Genomic DNA, 14,632 nt, shown 5'->3' on the forward strand with positions numbered 1-14,632 from the left:
TCCTTTGTTTCCTTGGTGTGCCTGAAGTGCCCAGTCAGGAGCAGAGTGACTCTTGCCAAGGAATTTTGTGCTGCTGTCCCTTAATATTAAATCTGGTTTTTGCTGCTCCCTTGCTGGGGATTTTTTTCAGCACTCTCAGCCCTCGTTTATAACAGGGTGAAGGAGCCCTGGCCCAGGCTCTGGCCCTGGGGGACACGGGGACAACTGCCGGGGGGTCCCTGTCCCCCTGTGCCACCCCCAGGGCCCCATCCCCCTGTCCCTGTGTCAGGCTCTGGGGTCAATCTCATGGAACATCCTCTGGGGGAGGCTGCGGGGCTGGGGGCGGGGGGACCTGGGGTGACAGGGGACCCCGCTGTGCACGAGCAGGGTTGGACTGCTCTGGGGGGAGCTGTGAGGGGGGCCGGGGCAGAGTGACCTCCCCAGGGACCTCACACAGCCCCTGTGATGTCAGACAGTCCCATGTGCTGTCACACAGCCATCTCTAATGGAACACACCCCCTGTGATGTCATACAACAGCCTGTGATGTCACACAGCCTTCCTGTGATGTCACACAGTCATCTGAGACGTCACCCTGTGATGTGATACAGCCATCTCTGTGATGTCACAGATGACACTGTGATGTCATAAAGTCACCATGTGATGTCACTGTCTTTTCTGTGATGTCACAGTCTGTTCTGTGAGGTCACAGCCTGATCTCTGATGTTGCACACCCATCTGGTGATGTCACAAACCAATATTTGATGCCACAGATTAACACTTTATGATGGCAGAGTCGGCTCTATTGCCTCACATCCTACTCTATGATGTCACAGCCAGCTCTGTGATGTCACAGCTCCCTCAGTGATGTCACAAAACACTCAAGAACTCAGTTACATTGAAATGCTGAAGTTTCTTGCACTTTGAAGAGATTCCTGTCAGGGACACGACAGGGAAAGTGTCCCCAGGTTCCAGGCAGACCAGAACACTGAAGGCAGTGATGGCAGCTGGGGACAAACAAGGCCAAGGTGTCTCTGGTGCTGAGCAAAGCTGGATGTGTTTGAGGAATGCCAAGGGCCAAGGCCTGAGCCCCAGCCCCTGGCCAGGCTGATCCTGTCCCTCCCTCCTTGCTCAGGGCTCTTGCCGGGATGGGCACTGGCATGTGGGGATGTGCAATGGCAAGGGCAGGAGCATGGGGCGGCCCCTGCCAGGCTGCTGAGCAGGGACAAGGAGGCAATGAGGCCCCAGGCCTGCAAGGGTCACTTGTCTCCTGCTCCTGCCTCAGGCCCAGGCCCAGCCGCCATGGCCAAAGTGCTGCCCAAGTTGGCTCTGGCAGGGCTGTCTTGCAGCTGCTGCCCATGCCTGTGCCCTGTGCAGCCCAGGCTGTCCCACGGTGTCCCTGCCCTGCGTTTCTGTCCCTGCAGGCTGTCGTCCCTGGCACAGTACAGGCAATGCTCCATGGCCACCTCTACAGCCCCCAGCCCAGCTCCTGAGGGACCAAATGAGCCCAAGGCCCACCTGGGGGAAGGGCTCATGAAGACCAAGGGATATTGAAGGCTGACCACAAGACAAGCACACATCTTGACCCTACCTCTTCTTGGAATTTCCATCTGAACACCACTGGAATCCAGGAGTTGGTAGCTCTGTGTGTGCCTCTCTGTATCTTTTTTGTCTTTCTCTCTTTCTGAGTCTTCTTTTTCTGTGCTCCTGCAAATTTTGAACTACATTAAATTGAAGAGGCTTAGAGTTTGTGAAGTTGAATGGGCCAAGTCAATGCTTTGAGAAGTGTTTTTTTTTGATGGAAAGTCTGTCATAGTTTGACATGAGAAGAATTTTTAAAAGCAATTCAAAACTTTTTGTGCAACTGACAATCTGTTAAAGATACTGAACATGCTCTGGGAAACACATTTGTTAAAGATGAAAAAACCCAGGAACCTCCTCTTTCTTTTCCAGTCAATAAAATGCAGTGGGGCCTGGCCCTGGCTCTCATCTCAACCAAACCAAACCAAACCAAACCAAACCAAACCAAACCAAACCAAACCAAACCAAACCAAATTAACCCTGCCATGGCCTGAGCCCCTTCCCCCCAACCCCCCAGGCTGCCCCCCCATTGGCCCCATTCTAACCAAACTAAACCCCAACAACTACCAAACAGGACAAAGAAAGGTTCTACAAAACCGTAACCACAACAAAGGTAGCCACACCTATTAAAATCTTACCATCAAGTCCCCTTCCCCCAACACCTTTCAAATCATAAACCTCTACAACCTGCAACCCATACAAAATACCCCTACAACTAAAATTAAACACAAAAACACCCAAAAACAAACCATAAAACCAATCCTAACAGAGTCCAACCACAACTTCCACCATAAGTTACTGGCAGGTGAGGTATTAGTCCTTTCAATACTTCAATCCTCCGTCAAGTATAAGAAAACCCCAAAATACAAGCATATAAAAACAAATATTAAATTATGAAAATCAGTAAAGAAGAAATTAACACTCAAATAAAAAAGAAGAAAAAAAAAACCTTAATCTTAAAACTAAAACCCTCTTGTAAACTCTAAAGAAAAAACTCTTTTCTTTTATTACACATAAAACTAAAAACAAGAATTCAAATTAATATCAAACAAAAACTTCCATACTAAAGTAAACAAATGTTAAAATAACGGTAGTTTCATCAGATGATTAAGCAAGGGAAAAAAGTAATCCAGTATCCCCAAGAAGACCTATATTCCTAGAGATAAAAAAAAAAATTAGAAGTAAATAATAAAAACTGTTACCTTTAAACAACTCATCTTTACAACATTTTAGAATTAAACTAAAAAAATGAGTATTCTACAAACAGTAAATTAAGTAGAAATTTTAAGTTTACATTCTTTACATTGTCAGTAAAAAGAAAAAGTTCTAGAGAATAAAAAAGTGCTCTAAAGAGTTTATTTTAATTCTTACTACCTTTTGCTGTTAAATTTATTTTTAATAAAATTTTCCTTTAAACCCTTTTAAATTTTTCAGCATACTTTACCTTTCTTGTAATCCAATCTCACAACAAAATAAATACATAAAGAATTAAATGACACTAAAACCCACCACACTCATCAATACAATAATTAGGAAATCTCACAATTAGAAAAAAATTAACAAACCAAAACCACTACAATGTCAAAATCAACCTTCTGCCAAAGTTTCTCTGATTTTCTAAAGTTCCCAGTAAAGGCTGTTTGGTTGTTTGGAGTGCCTGAGAACCTCTTGTTGGTATTTTCCAAGGAGTCCAACTCAGAGGAAACAAACAATTGTAATTCCTTTTAAATGTCTCACTGAGAGAGTAATCTGGGGGATGGGAGTCAGGGCTTGTGTGTCCTGCTTGGCCCAGCCCAGGCAGGGCTTTCCCAGCCACATTCCACACTCCATTGCCCAGCTGGAGCTGCTGCTGCCTCTGAGTTGTGCTGCCTCAGCCCCAGGGACGCTCTCCTTGTCTGCCCATTCCCCCACGGTCTCTGGGCAGGGATGGCCTCAGTGGGGGCTGCTGACATGCTCAGCACCTTGGAGGCTGCTGCTGAATTTTCCTGCTCCAGAGGCTTGTTCAGGCTTCAGCTCTTGAGTGCAGGAATTCAGTGTCCCAGGGCTCATAAACATTCAGAACATCTTAAAAAGCCAAGCCTCTGGGAATCATTTGATTTCAGTTTCCTAATAATTTGTAGTTAAGCAGATCTCAGAAGTGTATTCAAACACATGATATTTAAAAAGACAATGAGAAAATATTTTTTTAGGTCCAGTTTAGTTTTGTTTTCCTGTTAATTCATTGACATGTGCAATCTCCAATCGACACTGAATCCAAGTACCTCCTCATGCAGTTTGAATAGAGATGAAAATCAAGACCCTCCATGGCTGACAATCAATCAGACTCTGTCCCTGCCCCCACCCCACCATTTCCCCCATCCCAGCCCTGGCACTCAGAGCAGCCTTGTGCAAATCTGAGCTCCCTCCAGCCCAGGCTGCACCTGCAGCTTTCAGCTCCTTGGCTCCAACTCTCACCAGCTGTCCTTGGAGAAGGAGCTGCCCGAGACACAGAGGGATGTGGAGAGTTTTGTCAAAGAGTGGCTTGAGGAGAGAGGACACAGCCAAATTAATTTGGTAAAGATGTCCTCACTAGGGCAGAGGCCTTTTTGCAGGCAGGGTGTCTGTTGGGAATGTAGCTGACTAGAGAATGGAAAAGTACAAGACGGTGGTTAATTCCAAATCTTGCACCAGCAAGATAAGGTGTCCTTGGGCCTAGCGGAGTATGATAAAGAAATGGACAGCGAGGTGTGAGAAGTAGAGAACGTAGGCCCAAAGGAATGTGGATGAGTTAATGGTATAGTTTAACCAATAGATTGCTTGGCTTACAGAATATTCATCAGATTATTATTTGCTGTATAAGTGTTTGATGCTTTCTTCTATAAACTGGACCTGTGATGAACCATCTGATGTATGGGTCTCCTTCTCTCAACAGAGGGATGTTCATTTATTGTCAGCCAAAAAAGCCAAGGGAAGGCACAGGTCCATCAGATGCAAAAGCCATTCTTCTGCCTGGCTCTGCCTTGCACCTGATCCTCACAGCCTGTCCTGTTTCCTTCATCCCTCCTTTGCCAGGGACTTTCTGGGACAAGGGAGCTCTGCTCTGGGGATGGAGGGAGATGCAAGTGCTACCGCTGGGATGGGAGCCAAAACTCATCAGGTTTGTGTCCTTTGGGGGTCAGGAACTGATGAGACTCAGAGGCACAGAAAGTTTCAATTCATGGCCAACAGACCATAGTTGAACAGGACACAATTTAATAACAATCACGCTCTTCCCTGAGCTGTGGGAAACATCAGAGCAGCGTCTGATGATTCTGCCATCCACAGGTGATTTCCATACTAAAATTACTTTCAGACAAACATGGTTTTATGATAGATAAAAACACAATTCAGTTCTTGCATCAGGATGCTCATCCTGGTGTGGTGCATAACAGCTCCAACAATTCCTGATTTGCAAAGTTGTCAGTGGTGGATGGAGAAGAGAGGTCAGGCTGCTCTTGGTGTTGAGGAATTGCTGAAAGCAGCCTGACTCAGTTCATCTCCTCCTGTCCTGGCTGATGTCTCCTCTTTCTCCTTCCACCCATTGGCTTTTGTCTCCCCCCAGCCCCCTGGGAAGAGCCTGGCTCTGTGTTCTCCATCCCCTCCTCGCTGGCACTGCCAGGCTGGCATGAGGAGCCCATCAGCCTTCCCTGCTCCGGGCTGGACAAGCCCAGCTCCCTCAGCCTCTGCTCAAAGCCCAAGGGCTCCAGCCCCACCTTGGAGGCCCTTCCCAGACCCTGCTCCAGCTGCCAGACCTCTTTCCTGCCCTGGGGAACCAAATCTAGGCCACAGTGACCTGGATAATCCCTGTCCTTGATGTCCTGGTCACACAGCCCTGGCCTCTTGTCACCTGTCAGGCTCTGGGGTGGATCCTGTGGAACATCCTTTGGTGGAGGCTGTGGCTCCAGGTGGGCCAGGAGGATCCCGGGGGACAGGGACCCTGCTGGGCATGAACAGCATTGGACTTGTTGGGAGAAACTGTGAGGGGGAGCTGGGGCAGAATGACCAACCCAGAGACGTGACACAGCCCTGCTGGGATGTCACACAGCCCCTCTGGGATGTCACAGCCTGCTCTGTGATGTCAGACCTCTGCTCTGTGATGTCATGGCCCATTTTCTAATGTCACACAGCTGTTCTGTGATGTCACAGCCAATTTTGTGATGTCATAATTGAACATATGATGTCAGACCTCTGCCCTCTGATGTCACAGTTGGCTGTGTGAAGTCACAGAAGCAGTCTATGATGACATAGATTTTCCATGACCTCACATAACCCACTCTGGGTTGTCATAGCCCACTCTGTGACAACATGTATCCAGATGATCAGTTGTCTCCACCAGGTGAGCTGACACCTGGAGCTTGTTCTCCACAACCACAGGCCTGTGAAAACCACACAATGCCCATTGTGTGAGAAGGGGAACAGCAAGTTCACCAGCCTCAGTGTCCTGCCAGCTCAGCCAGGCCCACTGGAACATTGGGGTCCACGACCACCAAGGACCACCAGAGAGAGCCCCAGGACAGAAGAACACATGGGTAATGGGGAGAGGAAATGTGTTAATGATTTTGGGGAAACCATTATCATATTTGTGTTTAGTCCAGGACAATCAATGAATATGTGTGCAATATAGAGAATATAAACAGAAACTTTCCTGCGCTCAGGCTGCACGGCTTTGGGAGGAGCTGTCCCCCATGCATCCGGCTGAATAAAGAATGCTGCTTCTTAATACTACATTGGGGTTAAGGAATTTTCTGTTTTACCGAATTTTTGGTAACACTCCCACTGCCAAGGAAAGCTCTGTCTGCTGCTGTTCACAAACAGAGATGGGCTGGTGGCAGATGTGGGGCTTGGAGGCTGCCTGGGGCACAGTGACCATGAAATAATCAAGTTTTCAATGTTCTCTGAAAGAAGGAGGGGCAGCTACCAAACTTCCACACTGGAATTTGGAAGGGCAGACTTTTGCCTCTTTAGGATGCTGATTTTGGGAGTAACAAATCAGGTCCTGATTCTTTGAAGGAAAACATCCCTTAAAAACAAAGGGGTCCAGGAAGGATGGACATATTTCAAGGAAGTAATCTTAAGGGGGAAGGAGCAGCCTGTCCCAATGTGGCAAAAGATGAGCTAGTGAGGAAAATGACTGATCTGGCTGGCCATGGAGATTTTGTGGGAACTCAAGGGTAACAAGAGGTGCATCAACTTTGGACAGAAGGTCAAGCAGCTTAGAAAATGTTTAAGGATGTTGTGAAGTCGTGCAGAAAAAAAGTCAAGAGGTGAATGCTCAATTAGATTTTAACCTGACCACTTCAGTGAAAAAAAAATAGACAATGTTTCCCCAATTAAATTAATAGCAAAACATGGGTTAAGGAAACCTCTACTCTTTATTGGATGCAGTGGGGAATATAGTAACTAAAGATAGGAGAAGGCAGAGCTTCTTAACATCTTGTTTCTCTCAATTTTCGATATTAGGACAGGCTGTCCTCAGGACAAGTACTCTGCTGAGCTGGTAGATGGGCACAGGGAGCAGAACAGCCCCTGGAATCCAGGAGGAAGCTGTTGGTGACCTGCTGAGCCACTCAGAGGCTCACAGGTGTGTGGGGTCAGATGGGATCCATCCCAGGGGTATGAGGGAGCTGTGGATGAGCCCCCCAAGCTGCTCTCCATCATTTACCATCAGTGCTGGCTCAGCAGGGAGGGCCCAGAGGACTGGAGGTGCCAGTGTGAGCCCATCGCCAAGAAGGGCTGGAAGGAGGAGCTGGGGAACTCCAGGCCTGTCAGCCTGACCTGGGTGCCCAGCAAGGTTATGGAACAGATCACCTTGAGTGCCATCCCAGGGCACCCACAGGATGGCCGAGGGGTCAGAGCCAGCCAGCGTGGATTCCAATGTCTGCATGGAATGGTCTGGATGAGGGGATTGTGTCCAACACCAGCAAATCTGCAGATGACACCAAACTGGGTGTGAGTTTGGATCTGATGGAGGATGGAGGTAGGAGGGCTCTGCACAGGGCCCTGGAAAGGCTGGATCGAGGTGTGGTTTAAAAAGGATGTGTGATCCAACAAGGTCAGGTTTAATAAGTCCAAGTGCTGGGTCCTGCACTTTGGCCACAACAACCCCTGCAGTGCTACAGGCTGGGGACAGAGTGGCTGGAGAGCAGCCAGGCAGAAAGGGACCTGCAGGGACTGATGGACAGCAGGTTGGACATGAGGCAGCAGAGTGCCCAGGTGGCCAAGCAGGCCAATGGCTCCTGGCCTGGATCAGGAATGGTGTGGCCAGCAGGAGCAGGGCAGGGATTCTTCCCCTGTGCTGGGCACTGCTTGGGCAGCATCTCGAGTGCTGTTTGTAGTTCTGGGTCCCCTGGGGTGGGGAATTAGAAGAAATTTGTATCAGGATGAGTAAAGAAAGCCAAGGTGAAGCAAGGGAAATGCTCAGGGCAGTTTGGGGGTGGCTGCCAGGCAGCCCTGGCTCTGAGCAACAGCGTCTGCAGTGGGACAGGAAACTCCCAGCTGATGGGAACAAACTTTCTGGCTGACTGCAGAAGCCAGGACAAAGCTGAGTGGTTTCCCTGGTGTCCCCCTGTGGGATCTCAGCACCTCAGGATGGAGGTGCAGAGTGGCCGAGAACACCCTTGTGGGGGCTCAGGAGTCCTGGAATGTTGCCAGAAGTGTCTGGTGGCTGGACTTTGATCCTACACAGGAGACGACACCTGTATGAGGACTGGGAGGATTTCACTGGGGTGAATAGTGAAGGGATAAGTTAATTAGAGTGTAAAACACAGGGTTTAGGATTTCTGTACAGGGGGGTCTAAAGAAGTAAGATGGAGGAATTGGGCGTGTCTTCTTCTTCTTCTTCTTCTTCTTGGCCTCCATCTTCTGTGGTGATGGTGGCACTTTGGGATTGGTTATTACTAGAAGTGCACTGGTTAATAAGGGTAGAAGGTATTGGGGAAAAATTATAAATATTGTACACGTAACTTCGGGTATAAAGATAAGTGACCGCCCCGGGGGCTCGCAGTGTGCCCATGGCTGGCTGCTGTGCAGACCTCTGTCGGGCTGAAAGAAAATCTTTTAGATAAACAATTAATAAACACCGAGACCGAGACAAGATCAGAAGTCTCTCCTCGTCCTTTGAAGCGCCAGGCTGTCCAAGGCCACCCTGGGCCTTTCCAGGCCACCTAAACAGCCGAGAAACCGACAAGTGGCATCCCTGAGCTATCTCTGGTCATAAATCAGCCGGGAGAAGAAACAGAAAACGGAAATTCAACATCCCCCAGCCCTTGCTGGCCCAGGGGCTGATGGCATTTGTGCTCCCTCAGGTTCATGTCCCCACACCAACAGCATGGGGGTGCTCCCCCTGCTCTGTGCAATGCAAACAGGGGCTGCTGAGCCAGTGCTGCTGTGTCTGTGCCTGCAAGGATGGGGCACCTGTGTGAGCTGGGAGAGAGGCCAGGGCTGCAGAGGGGGGATGTTGTTGGCAGCTCCATGAGGACGCTCTGGGACGCTGCCCTAGGCTGTGCAGCGCACTGGGGATGGATCAGCCCCTGCTCTGCTGCTCCTTCCCATCTGCCCCAGGGCCCTTGCAGAGCACCAGCTGTGTCTGTCCTCAGCGGCCACGGCAACCCTCAGGACAAAGCGGTGCCAGGGCTGCTCCAGGTACAATTGCAGTGACACTCGTTGGTGCCACCAGGTGCCATGGCAACGGCCACGGGGACCGGTCCTTGGTTTGGTGCCATAGCAACCAATGCCTGGACCCGTTGTGATGGTTGGTGGCCATGGAAAGCTGCCCTGGGCCCTTGCTCAGAGCTGGTGTCAGTGCCCAGAGCCAGAGGGGATCCCTTGCTGGGGGCTGTGCCATGGCCACCTGCCCTGTGCCGCGCTGGCCGCTCTGGCACCAGGAACCAGCAGCCACCGGCACTGCCAGGGCCAAAGGCCAGGTCAGCCAGACAGAAAGGGGCAGGGCTGGGCACTGTTTCCATGGCAACCGGCACTGGGGGGACACCTGGGTCACCTGGCCTGGCAGCTGCCATGGAAACCCTGGCAGGGACTGAGGGCACAGCCCCTGGCACTGAGACACTGCTGGGCCGGGTGCTGAGCACAGGGCTGGGCACGCAGAGATGGTTTTGTTCTTGCTGAGCTGCAGCACAGCCAAGGCCTGTCCTGCCCCTCGTCCAGCCACGCTGGGGAGGGGCTGGGGCTGTGGGGGAGCTGGGCAGGGGACACAGCCAGGACAGGGGACCCCAACTGACCCCGGCCATAGCCCAGACCACAGCACATCATGCTCAGGGTGTGAAGGGGGGAACAGCGAGGAAGGGGGGAATTTTGGAGGGAGGGCTTTTGCCTTCCCAGGGAACACTTAGGCAAGAGGGGGCCCTGTGTCTCCAGTGGGCAGGGTCACTACCAAAGACACAGACACCAACTGAAGGAATTGTGTCATTTATATCATGCACAGCTGCAAAGATTTAAAAAAGGATAAGCTCAGCAAAGCACATCATCATTAGCAAAGAATTACAAAAGAAGCTCAGCAATCCATCATAACCCATCATTACATTTTGATGACCAATTCCTTGGTGAAACACTAGAGGTGTTTGTGGCAGGCAAAGATTCTGGCTGACTATCAAGGTACACCTTACAGACATCAGTAGTACTTTAGTGACACCGTTCATCATTCTTTTTTCTCAATCTCATTCCAATTAGGAACAAGAATTCTGTTGTCCATGGAGCTGGCACATTTTTAATTCCAGAAAAATGCCCCGAGGCCCTTTGCTGTTCAGCTTTCCCATGCTGTCTGTGGCTAACAAGGCCTGGGGGGCCCTTTCCCCTGTGGCTGGAAGGGGCTGGGTCCCAGGCCCTGAGGGGCACCCAGGCTCCTGGATGGAATTCCTGTGCAAGTCCCTCAGTGTCACAGCAGCCTTCCCATGGAGCCCCGTGGATCAGAGCATGTTCCAAAGGGGACCTTGGAGCAAACAGGGAGATCTGGTCTGGCAGGATGTGTAAAACAATATCCTGTCAGATCTACTTGTTCTCACACAGAATCCTTGGCTGCAGGGACACATTCCCATTGTTCCATCCCAGGGTTCAGGACTCAGAGTTGTCTTTCCCAGGAGCTGCTCCTTCAGCTGCCTCGGGAGGGCCTTTTGGCCTCCAGACCCACATTCTGGCTCCATTATTAGAGCTGCTGGATCCAAAAACTTTTTCTCGAACAAAGGTGGTGACTGGAGCTGGATCTCCTTTTTTTATCAATTGCTCTTAAAGTTGCAATATCAATAAATATGCTACCCTGTCATGGGGTTGAATAATCCAATCCTGGTCACTATTGTTTAACAGAATAACTGTAATTTCTCCTTAACGTTCTACATCAATTCCTCCTGCCATGACATGAACACTTTGCAAGGCCAAGCTCCAAGGGAGCAGTTACCAAATCAAAGTGTCCTGGAGGAATCTGAATTCCTGTTTCAGTACTGATAGCTCTCATTTGCTTTGAATTTCTCCTCATTAATTCCAATGCATGAAGGCCCAGCCCTGCAGCCTCTGGGCTGGCCCTGCCAGGGGCCATCACAGCCAGAACAATTTCCCAGGCAGCCCAAGTCTCACTGCCCATGGCTGGATTTGCAAACTGGGGGCAGCCGTGCACAGCCAGGGGGTTTCATTTTCCCAGTGGGCCATTGTAAGGGTATGGAGCACATCTGGGAGATGGGTTCTCCATGGACAAAGGTTCCCATCTCCTCATTTTCCCAACTGCTCTTTTAACAACCCCTTCACCCTTTCAACCATTCTTGCAGCTCGTGCATAGTCTGGTACATGAAGAACCCTGCAGGCAAAATCACTGTATTTTTCACAGGAACAGACAAAGCACTCTGCATCACAGTATCAGCAAATCCTGCAAAAATACCCAATTTCCTCCCTTCCTCCTTTTTCATTGTATATAATCTCATAAAGTTGGCCACTGACATTAGGGTCCTGGCCAATCCTGTTCTGTAGGGTATTTAGTATTACATCCCTGAGCAGCCAAAGCTACAAAATTAGTATTGTCAGCACTATTTCATATTATTATTATTTTAAATATAGATATACATATTGATATACATATAGACAGATAGATACATATATATATAAATATATATATAAAGACATATATATTAATGCCTTCTTATTCTATAAATACATATATTGTTATTTATTATATTGATATTTCACTTGTACAAATGCATCTGAGCTCAAGATTAAAGCCTTTTTCTGTTGCTCCATGTGGGAGCATTCCAACAATAATTGCTCCTTCTGAAGGTGCTGTTTCCTATGTACTCACAACAAATTCATCTTTGTCTGCCCAAACCCACAAGGTCTTTTCCTTTTCCATATGCAATTTTTGGATGCATTTGAAGCCATCCAGGGGTGCAGCTTCTTTTACGCGACTGCCCCACTGCTCCCATGGGGCTGCGACCTCAGCCCAATCCAGAGCCAGGGAACTCCAGGGAAGGGCTTCCCATCTGGGAATTTCTGAGGGGACAGATTCCTCACACTGACACTGAACAAGTGACATTTTGTTGGCATCTGGCCAGACTGTGCCAATTTTGTTTCACCAGTGGGCAGGGTCAGCACCAAAGACACAGACTCCAATTGAAGGAATCAGTGTCATTTCCTGCAGTTCAGGGAAGCAAAGAATCACAAAAGGAGCAGCTCAGCAATGCACCCAACCATCCCCACCACAGATTGCCTGCAGTGATTAAGAAAGATCCAGCAGCATTTACCCTCAGCCTTTACCATCCCCCAGACCCACACAGCAGCTGGGGAAGCTGTCACAGCCAAGGGCTGCAGAGCCACTCCTGGGCACTGGGAATTCCTGCAGGTGCCTCCAGCCCCAGGTGAGGCTCCAACCCCGCTGGGAGAGGGCCCAGCTCTGACAGTGCTGAATGAACAAACTGACAGCACTGCTAGTGTGGCAGCATCTGCTTTCATCCTCCTCTTGGGTCCCTCCCAAAGCCTGGCCAGGGCTCAAGGAGGAACCAAGGGAGCTGACTTTGATCCTTCGGCCCCAAACAAGGCCAGATGTCAGATTTCATGGCCTTGACTGGCTTCTAAATACACAAAGGTCAAGACATGTTTCACTAATGAGTGGCTACATCTATCTCAGTGCTAAAATCCATGCCCATTTCATTAGGGAGCAGATACAAAGATAACCTTTGCTTGGAAGGTTCATCCAGAGGCCACCTTTGGCTCAGGGCCTGCTGTCCAGGCCTCACTCAGGGCTGGTGTCCAGGCCTTGGCACTTCAGGGACGTGCTTTAGTGCTGGGCTTGGCACTGCTGGGTGACCGGCTGCGCTGGGTGAGCTCAGAGTGCTTTTCCAACAGAGAGGATTCCGTGATTCCATGATTCTATCCACTGCATTCAGTAGGGGCTATTTTAGCAGCATTCCTTTGCTCCAAAAGTTCCCTCTTGCCCAGCTCCTGTGGCCTGAGGCTTCAGCTCCTGGTGCTGAGCTGCTCATGGTGAACGAGACGGCTTGGAGAGAAGAACACAGTCCATGCAATTCCTTCTGGGACACGGAGAGGGGAGGCTGTGCAAACAGGAGCATTGTTTGCTGTGGCCTCCTCTCTGCCCTTCACGCCTTTCACTGCTTTGAACCAGCCAAGAGCTTTCTCCAAGAGTGCAATGGAGCAGCTGTTCCTGCTCCCAGGCCTGGCTCTCTCCAGTCTCTGCCCTTGCCTGCCTCTGTCCCTCTTGCTGTGCCCTCTGTTCCCCAGGGCTCGCTGGCTGCTGCCCAGGACTGTGGCACTGGCACAGATCCAGTGCTCCACAGCCTCCTTTCTCTGCCCTTGCAGCTGCCTGGGCACAGCAGCCTTTTCCATCTGGAAGCTCCCCATGCACAGGGAGTGCCCAGCTCCGTTCCTTGCACAGCCTCCAGGAGCCCAGGGCTGCCATCTCCAGTCCCTGCTGGCACTGGGGGCTCCCAGGTGCCTCAGGCTGCTGTGACACCGCTGCACACGGGAGGGAAGAGGGGCAGGGGCTGTGCTCAAAGTCAGCTCCATGTGCTGCTGCTGCTGCTGCTGCTGCTGCTGCTGCTGTGGGGTCATTTGTGCAGCCCTGGCCCAGAGTCAGGGATCAGATCCTGCCAGTCTCTTCCAGCCCTGGCTGCTCAGAGTTTGGGCCTTGGAGCCTCAGGTGGCCAAAGGCAGCTGCTGCTGGTCCCTCTGTGTGCCCGTGTTCAGCAGTGCTGCTCCATCAGTCTGTGCCCAGCAACGGGGAAAAGCCTCAGCCCTGCAGGGCCAGGAGCTGCCGGGCTCTGCCTGAGCAGCTCAGCCAGCAGAAAGGGAGCTGCTCCACACAGGAACCAGGAGCAAAGGACATTCCTTTTGTAGGACATGTTTTCTATTTAGAGGGAAAAAAAGGAAAAAGGAAGAAAATAGTTTATTTGTAAAAGATAAGAATAAAATCCAAGTGTTAGTGAAAAAACCAAAACATAAATGAAAATATACATTCTTTGCATTAAGAGGTAAATGATCTTTTTCAAAAGAGAACTCAATTCTTTACATTGTAAATGTGCTGATGGCCTGGATCCATCTTACTGACCTCAGCAGCCTCTTAAAAGATTTTGGGCTTTGCTCCCAACACTGGTATTTGAAATTGTGCTCGAAGCAAGAGGAAATTGCTTTGTGCCCTTCCAGCTCCAAGCAGGACTGGGAATGGAAACTCTGTCAAAGCCCAAATCCTTTAGAAGATGACCTTCCTTCTCACCCTGCGAATGAGCTGCACATTCCCTTTGAAACTGCCAAGAGTTTCTTAGAGTCACAAAGTCCCACTTACGGCTTTTTGCTCTGCCTTGGCACTGCAGAAGGGCAATTCTCCATCCACCAGCTCCAGACTGCACTGCCTCAGGAACACAGCCCACTTGCCAGCTTTGGCCCACTCGTGGCACTTCTAGAGGAGGAACAAAGTGCAATTGCACAATTCCAGCCAGTCAAGAAGGAAGAATGGTACAGACAAAACACCCTGTGCAGATCCAGGCGTTCAGCCGGGACTGTGGAGAGTTTGGGTCCTTGCCAGTTGGATGTGTGTCCCCAGCTGCAATCTCT

The sequence above is a fragment of the Melospiza melodia genome, unplaced genomic scaffold, assembly GCF_035770615.1.
Source record: "Melospiza melodia melodia isolate bMelMel2 unplaced genomic scaffold, bMelMel2.pri scaffold_37, whole genome shotgun sequence".
Lineage (NCBI taxonomy): Eukaryota > Metazoa > Chordata > Aves > Passeriformes > Passerellidae > Melospiza > Melospiza melodia.